Source organism: Erinaceus europaeus, chromosome 15 (genome assembly GCF_950295315.1).
Source record: "Erinaceus europaeus chromosome 15, mEriEur2.1, whole genome shotgun sequence".
Lineage (NCBI taxonomy): Eukaryota > Metazoa > Chordata > Mammalia > Eulipotyphla > Erinaceidae > Erinaceus > Erinaceus europaeus.
This window is the reverse complement of record NC_080176.1, coordinates 9,986,706-9,999,751: the sequence shown is the minus strand read 5'-3', so window position 1 is coordinate 9,999,751 and position 13,046 is coordinate 9,986,706. Positions and strand designations below refer to the sequence as shown.

The 13,046-nt window shown below is 48.9% G+C and overlaps 1 protein-coding gene across 2 annotated transcripts in view; it reads left to right on the top strand.

Annotated features, from left to right (window-relative positions):
* The first annotated feature begins 3,603 nt into the window (after nt 1-3,603).
* The window catches only part of SCNN1B (sodium channel epithelial 1 subunit beta), a 50,489-nt gene continuing 41,046 nt past the window's right edge, over nt 3,604-13,046 (top strand). Inside the window, exon 1 of one of the 2 annotated variants that reach the window (XM_060172803.1) lies at nt 3,604-3,665. The gene's annotated coding sequence lies outside the window, so the exon portion shown is untranslated. Of the gene's footprint in view, nt 3,666-3,703; nt 4,103-13,046 lie in introns of those variants that run through there. The other variant, XM_060172804.1, reaches the window with a different exon arrangement.

Genomic DNA, 13,046 nt, shown 5'->3' with positions numbered 1-13,046 from the left:
GTAAAATGAAAGCACATATACAGAGATGCGCAAGTCATTCAGACAAAATGGGGCATGTTGGTACAAGCTTGACTTTTTTTTGAGACCCCAGGCTTCTTCCTTTCTAAACTATGGTTACATGATTTGCTCCTCAGGTGTGTTTTTCCAAATTCTCTTCCTTTTTAGTGTCAGAGTCAAGCAGGAACAATCCTAGTCATAAAAGGTTCAGATCTAGGGGCCAGGTGGTGGCGCACCTGGTTGAGTGCACATGTTACAGTGTGCAGGGACCCAGTTTCGAGTCCCTGGTCCTCACCTGCAGGGGGAAAAGTTTCACAAATGGTGAAGCAGTGCTGCAGGTGTCTCTCTATCACCCCCTTCCCTCTCAATTTCTGACTGTCTCTATCCAACAAATAAAGATATATAAAAAAAAAAGGTTCAGATCTTAGAGAATTCTGGTAGAACTGGGATTCAGGCCCCTTTAGTCCTAAGATTCCCCTAACAATATGGAATTGAAAGGCTAATGACAAAATGATAGCACTTTTTATATCAAAGCTTACAAATCATACTTTGGCATGATAACTTATGTGAGTTGCATACCATTTGGTATGCGATACAACCCCATTAGTAGAGATGTCATGAGACCAAGACTTGCTCAAGACTATTAAGAAAGAATTGAAGGAAATCTTGTTTCTTATTTATTGTTGTTGTTGTTATTATTATTATTATTATTATTATTATTATTATTATTATTTTGCCTCCAGGGTTATAGCTGGGGCTCCGTAGCTACACTACAAATTCACTGCGCCTAGCGGCGGACATTTTTTTCCCATTTTTATAGGACAGGACAGGAGAAATTGAAAGAGGAGAGGGAGGGGGAGACCACCGTAACTCTTAGCAAAAAATAGACTATTTATCTGCTGCTGCTTCTTCCTTCTTCTCATTCTCCTCCTCTTCCTTCTTGTAAGTTCATGTGCTTCATCTTTATTTTTCATCTTTTTTTATTAATTAGTAGCTTCCCAGTTAAAGTGAGAGTCCTTTGGGCTCTTGTTCCATCTCTTCTTTAAAAACAGTATTATTATTATTGTCTCCAGGGTTATGGCTGGGGCTTGGTGCCTGCACTACGAATCCACTGCTCCTCGAGGCCATTTTCCCCATTTCTATGGTCTTTGTTGTCTTTATTGTTGTTATTGCTGTTGTTGTTATTGATGTTATTGGATAGGAGAACTCGGGAGAGGAGGGGAAGACAGAGGGGAAGAGAAAGATAGACACCTGCAGACCTGCTTCATCACTTTTGAAGTAACCTCCCTGCAAGTGGGGAGCCGGGGGCTCAAACAGGGATCCTTACGCCAGTCCTTGCGAAAACTTTATTTTTTATATTTACTTACTGATCGGATAAAGATAGAGAGAAGTTGAGAGAGGAAGGGGGAAGAGAGACACCTGCAGTACATTTTCACCACTCATGAAGCTTCCCCCTGCAGATGGGGACCTGGGGCTTGAACCCAGGTCCTTGAGCATTGTAACAGGTATGCCACCACCTAGTCCCAAATTTTATTTATTTAATTCAATAGGACAGAGAGAAATTGAGAAGGAAAGGGGATGGGGGAAGAAACAGAGACACCTGCTGTGCTACTGCATCTCTTATGAAGCTTCCCTCTGCAGGTGGGGGACAGGGACTTGAACCCAGGTCCCTGCACATATGCACTTAGCCAGGTGTACCACAGCACATTCTACTTCTGAAGTCTACATGTAACCACTACCATGAATTCCCGAATGAGTGGTTATAAATTCCTTACAGTACACATCACTGATGCCCTTATCAATTTTCTTACTTGAGATAAGTTGTACAGTTAAATGCATAGACTCTGGATTAAGGCTTCCTGAGTTCAGATCCCCAAGTCCTTTGCTTCTTATCTGAGTGACTTTGGGAGACTTACTCCGCCTCCCAGTGTCACAGCTTCCTCGACTATGAAATGATCTGTCTTTCCCATATCTTGCTGGTTTACTATAGTACTTAGAACGGCTTCTGGCACAAAGTTATCACCATCAAAGTGTTTTCTCTCATTAATGCCTCAATTCTTTTCCTTTTTTGTCAAGTGCTGTATAATATTCCATCACATAAACATTCCCTGTATTAATATACCTCTACTACAGATCATGGGATGATCAACTTTGTTTACTTTTGTAGAGTTTTGTCAATTTCTAGTGTCTAAAAACCTTCCTGGTAGGGCAGGGGTAGATAGCACAATGGTTATGCAAAGAGACTCTTGTGCCTGAGGCTTCAAAGTCCCAGATCAGTCCCCTACACCACCATAAGCCAGAGCTGAGCAGTGCTCTGGTAAAATAAATATTAAAAAAAAAAAATTATTTAGTGGTCCGGGAGGTGGCGCAGTGGTAAAGCTTTGGACTCTCAAGCATGAGGTCACGAGTTTGATCCCTGGCAGCACATGTGCCAGAGTGATGTCTGGTTCTTTCTCCTCCTATCTTTCTCATAAATAAATAAAATCTTTACAAAAAAAATTCAACAATAAAAAGGGCAACAAAAGGGAAAATAAATTTTAAAAATATTTTTAAAAAATGACTTTAAAAAATTTTCCTGGTTAACTGATTTCTTCCAAAAGGGGTGCTGGCCCAGTTTCTGTAGTGAACAAAATAAAGGTGGATTGAAGATGTCTGTGCCCTTATTCTAGAGCCTGTGAACATGACGTCAGGGAATTGTAGGTGGAAGTGAGGTTGAGATAAAGTTGATGCAGAAATGGAGAGATTATTCTGGATTATCCAGATGGGCCAGATGTAATTACCAGAGTCATTAAAAATGGAAGAGTGAGACAGAAGAAAGATGGGCTTTGGAGAGGATGAGGCTGGATATTGCCGGCTTGTAAAGTGGAGGAGGGAGCCACAAGCCAAGGACAGCAGGCAGCCTCTAAAAGGTGGGAAAGGCCAGGAAATCCATTCTGCCCTGGAGCCTCAAATCACACGCTGGTGTCGTGCATGCACAGTTGATTGTTTGGTAGTGTTTGGTAGGGACCCCTGACCTCCAGAATTGTAAGATAATAAATTTAAGTCCCTGCAGGTGTGGTCATTTGCTATATTCACAAAAGAGAAAAGGCAGTCTCTCAATGGGTATCAAGATAAAGAGAACGGACCTTGGGGTTTGCCTTGCACAATTGAATACCTCTGTGTTAAGGCTCTTAACTCCCAAGTGGCTCCGTGTAATGCTAGTCCTTGCGACCTTTCTGGAATGGGAAGAGAAAAGGGGGAAGGAAGGGACCATCAGAAGGACCTCGGGCCAGCAGAGATGAAGCTGGGACTAGTGGAAGGAAGCCGAGGAGCCCCAACCCCAGGGTAGGCTGTTTGATATCTAATCTCTTTTTTAAAAAATTTCTTTATTGGGGAATTAATGTTATATTGTTACATGGATAACTGGGAAATGTTATGCATGTACAAACTATTGTATTTACTGTCGAATGATTTCTAATTTCTAAAAGAGGTATGTGCAGGGTGGGGTGAAGCTGATAAAATCTTGAGGAGGAGGAGGAGGGAGAAGAGGAAGAGGCCAGGAGGAAGAGGAGGTGAGCAAATCATGAGGTCGGGCTTGGCCTTGGGAGGCTTCTGGGGAAACCAGCTGCTGCGTGGCCTGTCTCTGCAAACCCCACCTTGCCCAGAGGACAGTGCGCGGGGCTGCACAGGTGTGTCTGTGACGCATGTCAGTGAGGGGACCGGGCCAGGAAGGTTGGTGTGTGGCACGTATGCAGAATGGGGTGGCAGAACGTGGGAGAGAGGGGGCCAGGGTTGTTTTTTTTTTTTTTTTTTTTTTGGGGGGTAGTGAGCATGCTAATCGGATACACACCCCCAGTATATTTGTGGCCCGTGTGGACACTGGATATTCAGAAAGAGAATGAGGGGGTGGACACCTAGGCAGGGGGAGGCTTAGACGTGGCCGGTGGATGCTTTTGGGGGTGCAGACCCGAAGCGGGGAGGAGGTGGAGCGCCCCATGAGGAGCTCCCGGCGGCTCCGCCCGCAAGAAAGGTCCCGGGCCCCGCCTCCCCCCGCGTCGTTGTCACCGCCTCCTCCCGGGAGCTCCCCGCCGCCAGGGAGCGCATCCCGCCGCCGCCCGCCGAGCAGGTAGGACGCCCCCTGCCGCCCCGGTGCCCCCAGGCCCCACGACAGCGGTGGGCAGGGGGTGGGGGGGAAGCGGGGCCCAGGAGCCCTCGGGCTGGGGGAGGAGGGGCGGCGTCCCGGAGTCCCGGGACCTGTCAGAAGGTGACACTTTCCTGGGCGTGTCCCCTCGGCTCACACACCACCCAGGGGGCTGGGGGGGGGGGCGCCCCCACGTGGCAGAAGGGGACACTGAGGTCCCAGCCACAGGCGGCTGAGTCCAGGTTGGGTGGCAGCTTCAGCAGCATCTGCTGCCGCCCCCCCCCCCAAAGCGGGGGGGCCCTCGCTGTATTCTGGGGAGTGGGGGACATGGGGGGGCCAGCTGGGGAGGAGACCAGCCCTGAGTGAGCCCTCTAGTCCTGTGCCCCCCACCCCTCACCCCGGTGCCCTGCACTGGAGCAGGGGGTCAGCTGGCCACTGAAGTTTGGAGCAAAACCCTCTTCCTCTAGCTTGGAGAAATTGAGGCAAAGGGAAGTTTAGAGAGAAAGCAGCTTCTCCAATCAAAAGAAGTGTAAGGCTCCCCCCCCCTCCTCTCCCATTCCACCACCCAGCAGGTCAGCACCCTCACCACCACCACCCCAGAGCCCATGTGGCTTCAGGAGTGACCCACCCACCTGCCCACTGAACTGGACCGTTCTTGTGTAACCTTCTAGCCCTTGCTGGCACCCCCTTAATTTGGGGTGTTCTTCTAGATTCTTCCTGTATATTTGTAGTCACACCTACACCTGTAGAAAGGACAGAAATCACATGCCAATGCTCTGGGCGGACACTTGATAGACATGGACATTATCCATTCCTTCCATCCCTGACCTTTCTTTTTTTTTGTTTTGTTTTGTTTCTTGCCACAAGCCATTTGTATTTGTGATTAATAGTAGGTTACAAGATTGTTAAGATGACAGGCTATAGCTCCAAACTGCACCCACCACCAGAGTCCTTTGCCCTCACCCTCCCACCCCCATATATAACCACCACTGCTCTCACAGTCCTAGAAACCATTTCTTGGCTTCCGGGTCGTTTGTGTATTTGGTTTGCTTTGTTCTGTTTTTGAAAGTTCACATGGATCCGTTCTCTAGATTCTGCAGATGAGAGAAACCATCTTTCATCTCTTTACTTATTTTGCTCAGCATAATCACCTCCAGTTCCGTCCCTTTTGTCCCAAACGACACACTATCATCTTTTTGACTGCAGAGTAGTATTCCATGGACTGTAAATCCTATAACCTCTTTAGCCAGTCACCTGTCGACGGCTATTTAGGCTGCTTCCACTCTGTGGCTGTCGTGAACAATACAGCTGTGAATTTGGGGGGTGCCTGTGTCCTGACAGACATCCCCAACCTTCTGCGACCTACCCACCCAAACTGCCTTTTCTGTGAATTGTCAGTACTGTTGCAGGCATGTCCAGCTCATGTCTTTTTTAAAAAAAAACAACATTTATTTAGGGCCCACAAAACAGCTCACTTGGATAGTGCGCTGCTTTGCCATGTGGGCATTGGAGCCTGGCCCCCACCACATTGAAGGAGACTGGTGCTGTGGTTGCTCTCTCTCTCTCTCTCTCTCTCTCTCTCTCTCTCTCTCGCTCTCTGCCTCCTATCTAAATGTGTGTGTGTGTGTGTGTGTGTGCGTGTGCGCGCACTAACATGAGAGAGATTCGAACTCCAAACTTAACGCTCCTAAGTCCAATGCTCTAGCCATTATGCCACCCCATGGGCCCCTAGTTTGTTCATTGTTACCTGTTGCAGTTTTCCACTGTGACTATGCCTCCTAGGAGGTCATTTGGGTGATAAGAGGCTTTTATTCCAGCCTCTTCTGTTCCTGGAGAACCTCTGGCTTACAGTTGTTTTCTCCTTTATCCTAAACTAGCTGTCCAGGTCTGGAATGACAAAGCCCCTCTTCCCCATTGTGCATGCACACACACACACACATACATACATACACACACACACACACGTGCACACTACACACATCTGTGAATCTACATGCGCACACACATGTGCTCCTCAGGACACTCACACTCACACCTACCTCTGCACAGGTGTGTGAACACACCAGTCTTGGACCAGGCCAAGCACTGCACCCCCTCTTGCTTTGGGGTGTCTTGGGGTCCAAGTTGCGTCACACACATGTTACAGGGCCAGGCTGTGGCATGCAGAGACTGCTGACCTGGGTCTGTCTGACAGCGGTCCCAGCTGGGAACACGGTGCAGCGGTAGCTCACGGGACTTGTATGGGAGACGCCCTCGGGTCCCCACTCTGCTAAGTGGATTGATGGGGTCTGACAGTGCTCTGTAAATGGGAGGGGGGCTGGGAATGACACTCAGAGACCCTCTTTAGGACCCTATGCACAGCCCTTGTGCAGGGTAGAGAGCCCTGAATGCATTTGGGTCTGGGAAGGAGGTCTCTGCAGGCTGAAGAGGGACTTGAACCTGGGTCCTTGCACATGGTAGCATGTGTGCTCTGGCGGGAGAGCCACCAACCAACCCTGTGTCGCTGTCCTTGTAGAGGCTCTGCCGTGTACCTGGCCCTGAGCTAAGAGGCAAGAATGAAGTGACCTGAGGTCCCCACCTCTAAGACACAGGACGGAACAGAAATCTTAAAGGAGACCCGTGACCAACTTTAACGGGACCCTCTGCACCTTTTAAATATGTGGATCAGTCCCTGAGATTCCATTTTTTTTGCTTCCACCATTGGTGTGTGTGTGTGTGTGTGTGTGTGTGTGTGTGTGTGTTTGTGTGTGTGTGTGTTTGTGTGTGTGTGTGTTTGTACCTACACAACTCCACCAGTCCCAGCAGACTCTCTCTACTCCTTTTGGTGTCACATTGAGACAGCAGGAGAAAGAGAGAAGGCACCCAGGTGATGGTGCACCTGGTTAAGCACACACATTAGACCTGGGTTCAAGCCCCTGGTCCCCACCTGCACGGGGGGAAGCTTCACAAGTGGTGAAGCAGGGCTGCAGGTGTCTCTCTGTCTCTTTCCCTCTCTATCTTCCCCTCCACTCTCAATTTCTCTCTGTATCTATCCAGTAATAAGTAAATAAAAATATTTTTTTAAATATTTCAGAGGCTGGGCGGTAGTGCAGCAGGTTAAGCTGTCATGCCATGAAGCAAGGGCCAGTGTAAGGATCCCAGTTCGGCTCCCCACCTGCAGGGGAGTCACTTCACAAGTGGTGAAGCAGGTCTGCAGTTGTCTATCTTTCTCTCCCCCTTCCTGTCTCCCCTCCTCTCTGGGTTCTCTCTGTCCTATCCAACAACAATGACAACAATAATAACAACAACAATGATAAACAACAAGGGCAACAAAAGGGAAAAAATGGCCTCCAGGAACAGTGGATTTGTAGTGCAGGCACCGAGCCCCAGCAATAACCCTGGAGGCAAAAATAAAGTGAGAGGTATCTTGGATCCTCTGAAGTCTAGACCCACTGTGTGGCTGGGCCCTCTAGTAGGGCTGGGTGCCCTCTTGTTGAAGCCAGTGCCTCAGCCTGGCCAGAGCTCTGTCATAACGAGCAGCACCATGTACAAGTCAAGAACACAGACACAGGTGAAACAGCTCACCTGGTTAGTGTGTTGCTTTGCTCAGTGTACAACCCAGGTTCACGCCCAGCCCCCACCTCACTGAAGGAGTCTTTGCTACTATAGTCTGTCTATCTACCTATCTGTCTGTCTGTCTATCTATCTTATTGTCACCATGTTTATCACTGGGGCTTGATGCCAGCACTGGAAATCCACTGCTCCTGGAGGCCTTTGTATTTTTTTTTTTCCTTTTTCTATTTTATTTGACAGAGAAAAAATTAAGAAGGGAAAGGGAGGTAAAGAGGGAGAGAGAAATAGAGATACCTGCAGACCTGTTGCATCGCTTGTGAAGATGTTCCCCCCTCTGCCTGCCCCCACAGGTGAGGAGCAGGAATTTGAACCTAGGTCCTTGTGCATCGTGATGTGTGTTTTTTGTTTTGTTTTTTGTCTCCAGGGTTATTGCTAAGGCTCGGTGCCTGCACCACAAATCCACTGCTCCTGGAGGCCATTTTTTCCCTTTTGTTACCCTGGTTGTTTTACCATTGTTGTGGTTATTATTATCGTTGTCATTGATGTCATTGTTGTTGGATAGGACAGAGAGAAATGGAGAGAAGAGGGGAAGACAGAGAGGGGGAGAGAAAGATAGACACCTGCAGACCTGCTTCACCACCTGTGAAGCGACTCCCCTGCAGGTGGGGGGCCAGGGGCTCGAACCGGGATCCTTCCACCGGTTCCCGCTTTGCGCCACATGCACTTAACCCACTGTGCAACCACCTGACCCCCCCGGTGGTGTGTATGTTTAACTAGGTGTGCCACTTCCTGGCCTCTCAATCTCTCTCTCTCTCTCCCTCTCTCTCTCTCTCTCTCTCTGTATTTGGAAGAGTCATCCTGGAGTGGTGATGCTTAATGATGACCCCCCCAAAAAAATAAAAGAGAAGCAGATACTTGCACGAGCTTCTACCCCCTTGCTCAGTCTTCCTCAGTATGTTTGAGACTCCGTGTGCCCACCAGAAGTACCAAGAGGTGCTTGATTCTGAGGTCCCCCAGGGGCTCTCTGCGGCCCCAGAGCTGGTGCCCTCCCTTGTCACACAGACGCTCGGTGGAATGTCTCCTGTACTGTTCAGAGAGCTGTTAACCACGCAATCCCTAGAGCAGAACAGTCAGGACTCTGAATCACGCTCCCGTCAGCATACTGCGGACACCATGAAGTGGGGAGAAAGCGGGCAGGCAGCAGACTCAGACCCTGAGTCTCGTCTTCCAATGAGAGTCTACCAGGTTAAATTAGTCTTTCTAATTTTCCCACTGGGGAAAGAGAGAGGCAGGCTGGGAGTATGGATCAACCTGCCAATGCCCATTTTCAGCAAGGAAGCAATTACAGAAGCCAGACCTTCCACCTTCTGTATCCTATAATGATTCTGGATCCACTCTCCCAGAGGGTTAAAGAATAGGAAAGCTATCAGGGGAGGGGATGGGATACAGAGTGCTGGTGGTGGGAATTGTGTGGAGTTGTACCCCTCTTATTCTTTCTTTCTTTCTTTCTTTCTTTCTTTCTTTTTTTTTTTTTTTTTTTTTTTTTTTTTGTTTCCAGGGTTATCACTGGGACTTAGGAATCAATCCACTGATCCTGGAGTCTATTTTTCCCCTTTTGTTGCCCTAGTTTATCGTTGTTGTTATTATTGTTGTTGCTGTCATTTTGGATACGACAGAGAGAAATGGAGAGAGGAGGGGAAGACAGAGAGGGGGAGAGAAAGATAAACACCTGCAGACCTGCTTCACCACCTGTGAAGCGACTCCCCTGCAGGTGGGGAGCCGGGGACTCAAACCGGGATCCTTACGCCGGTCCTTGCACTTTGCGCCACCTGCACTTAACCCACTGCGCTATCTCCCGGCCCCTAGTGTTTCCTTGTTATAAATAAAATGAAAAAAAAAAAAGAGTAGGGAAGCAAAATAATTTTTTAAAAATTAGTCTTTCTGCCCAGACACAAACAGAGGCCATTTCAAAGAGAGATCCAAAGATGAGGGGACTTCTATGGTGGGCTCTGAAGGATGCATAGGAGTTTCTCAGGAACAGCAGAGACAGGGAGGCTTTTCCACAAGAGGGAATGTGACCAAGTGCAGTGTGACTGGGAAGTGACACATAGTCCCACGTGGGTTTGAGGGAAGGGGCTGGCAGAGGCAGGAAGATGTGTCTGTGGAGAAAAGAGAAGACCTTTGAGCTCATGATGGGCTGGCAGCAGGAAGAGGGGTGGATACCTTCTGTGTGTGTGGTGGGGTTGGGTGTATGTGCTCCTGGGAGCCCTGCCCCATCATCCTCTGCAGCCTGGTTCTGTGCTTTCCATAGAATGAATGAGTCAGATGCAGGACGGTGAGCCATTGACCCAAGAGCTTGCTGAACAGGTCAGGGGCAGAGCTGGGGAGCCCTGCACCCCTCTGAACCTCAGCCTTCTAGCTGAAGGGGATGCAGGTATGGACTGAGGAGGCAGAGAGAGAATGAACACACAGACCTAGCTATAGCCCCGGGGAACAGAGAGCTCACTGTCTCTATTCTAATTGCAATGAGGCCTGTATCTCTCCAGGCCTCTCAGACTGAGTGACACCACTGGGGGGTGTCCAGGAAGAGGGTCCTCCCAGACCAGGGGCCCCAGCACCCTGCAGAGAAGTGCAGGTCCTGGGGTCTGGTAAGTGGCCCACCAATTATGCACACATAGTACTATGTGCAGACCTGCAAGGATACACACAAGGACCTGGGTTCAAGCTCCTGCACCCCACCTGCAGTGGGGATGCTTCAGGAGCAGTGAAGCAGATCTGCAGGTGTATTTCTCTCCCTCTCTCTCTCCTCTCAATTTCTCTCTGTCCTATCAAAGAGGGCAAAGGGGGGTCGAGAAGCAGTGGATTCATAGGGCCGGTACTGTGGCCCAGCGACTGGAGGTAAAAGAAAAAAAGAGAGAGAGAGAGAGAGAGAAATGCAGGTCCTTATGACCCAGGCTTAGACTTCTTGATTGCAAGACTCTGGGTGTGGGGCAGAGCTGAAATTGCAAAATCACAGGCCCCAAAGACGAGTTCAAAGATGATTCTTCAGGAGTCGGGCGGTAGCGCAGCAGGTTAAACGCACGTGGCGCAAAGCTCAAGGACCGGCGTCAGGATCCCAGTTCAAGCCCCCGGTTCCCCACCTGCAGGGGAGTCGCTTCACAGGCGATGAAGCAGGTCTGCAGGTGTCTGTCTTTCTCTCCCCCTCTCTGCCTTCCCCTCCTCTTTCCATTTCTCTCTGTCTTATCTAATAATGATGACATCAGTAACAACAATAATAATAACCGCAACAATAAAAAACAAGGGCAACAAAAGGAAACATAAATAAATAAATATAAAAATTTTTTTAAAAAGATGGTTCTTGCAGTCCCTGCATCCACTTCACACTGGAAGGCTGGGTAGAGGAGGAGGGTCCTACAAAGCCAAAGTAATCACAATGGCATGGTGTCTGGGAATGAAGACAGACACGGGACAAATGGAACAGAATCAGGAGCCTAGAGATAAAAAACCTGCTCATGTAGGGCCAACTAATTCATGACAAAGGTGTCAAGAACTTGGATTGGAACAAGAAAAGTCTGGTCAGTGAGTTGTACTGGGAAACTTAGATGGACCGAATAATGAAGACAGGACTCTGACTCACCCCATATCAACTCAGGATCAATTCAAGACTTGACTCCAAGGCCTGGAAACATAAAACACTGAGAAGAAATCACAGATGAGCAGCTCTTTGTCACCGTGATGCCTCAGTGGTGACTTGGTGGATCTGACTCTAATGACCAGAGAAACAAAACCAGGAGGAAATAGCCCAGACCAGGGCAAACCCACACATTTTCACGTAGTGAAAGGAAGCTATGAATGGATACAATCATATATGAAGCACGCATAAAATTCAACAAGAAAAAAAGCAAAAAAAAAAAAATTTTTTTTTTAATGAGAGAAAGACCTGAACAGGCATTTCTTCCAAGAGGACACGGAGTGACCCACAGACACATGAACAGGTGCTCAGCTCCCGTTTTGCTCAGAGACGTGTAGATCGTGGCTGTACCACATCGAGCATTGGCTGAGATGTCAGGGAAGTGGAGTTGTCTATAGAACTCCCCCACACACACCCTCTACAGCTGAGTTCCCACAGCTTCCAGCCGTTCACACCTGGAGAGCTTAGGGTGAGATCTGACTTTCAGTCCAGCTGTTTTCTAATCAAGGAGACCAGTTCTTGGAAGCTGAGACTCTTAACAGAACAGCAATAACAGAAACAGGAATAACACTCTTCTCTGTGTTCTGGTTAATTCCAGGATCACGGCACAAAGCTTCCAGAAAGAATGAGGGTGGGGTGGAGAAGTCTGGACTGAGAGGGCAGAAAACAGCTTCGCCTGCAGGATTCAGGGAAAGTTGAAAAATCAGAATCAGGGCCGAGGGGGAGTTGGGCGGTAGCACAGCGGGTAAAGCGCAGGTGGCGCAAAGCACAAGGACAGGCGGAAGGATCCCGGTTCGAGCCCAGTCTCCCCACCTACAGAGGAGTCACTTCACAGGAGGTGAAGCAGGTCTGCAGGTGTCTAGCTTTCTCTCCCCCTCTCTGTCTTCCCCTCCTCTCTCCATTTCTCTCTGTCCTATCTGACAACAATAACTACAACAATAAAACAACAAGGGCAACTAAAGGGAATAAATAAATAAATAATTTTTAAAAGAATCAGGGCCGGGAATGGGGGTGCTTGTGGGGCCCCTCGCTGGGTGATTGGTCGGGATCCAGCCTGAACTCACCCCACTGTGATTTTCCTGAAAAGACTGGTGGCAGCCTGGTCCCAGGGGGTGTGAGTACTGTGGTATGAGCACCCTCTCACTGCTGCCCCCGTGGTGTGGGAGAAACATTTCCTAGCACCTGAGAATATTTAAGGAATGCTTCCAGAATGCTGCAGCTCTGGCTCTCAGGGATGGAAATTTCTAGAAAGTGTGGCTTCCCATCTGTTTTGTTCACTGCTCTGCTACTGTGGTCCTAGTTCCTAGTAGAAGCTGGGTGTGCATTGAATGAAAGAAAGGATGGATGAATGAATGAATGATAGTCATGGGTGAGATACTGGAGTTGCAGTGATTGATGAGTTTCAAATCTCAGCCCACCCCACCCCATGACCCCTCTTCATGCTCAGTCATACCTGAGCCCCCATTGTCACACTGCCCATGGTGGCTGGGAATGACCTGGGTGGGCTGTGCTCTTGTTGAGTGCAAGCCCCACCGCGAAGACCCCAGCCTACGTCAGACGATTCCAAAAGGCAGCTCATCCACTTCTGGGAACCACGTCACCTGCCTTATGCACAGGGACAGGTAGATGGCTTCGGTGTCTTGATACATGATGCAGCTTGTCACATTCATGCCCCCAAGTCCCCTG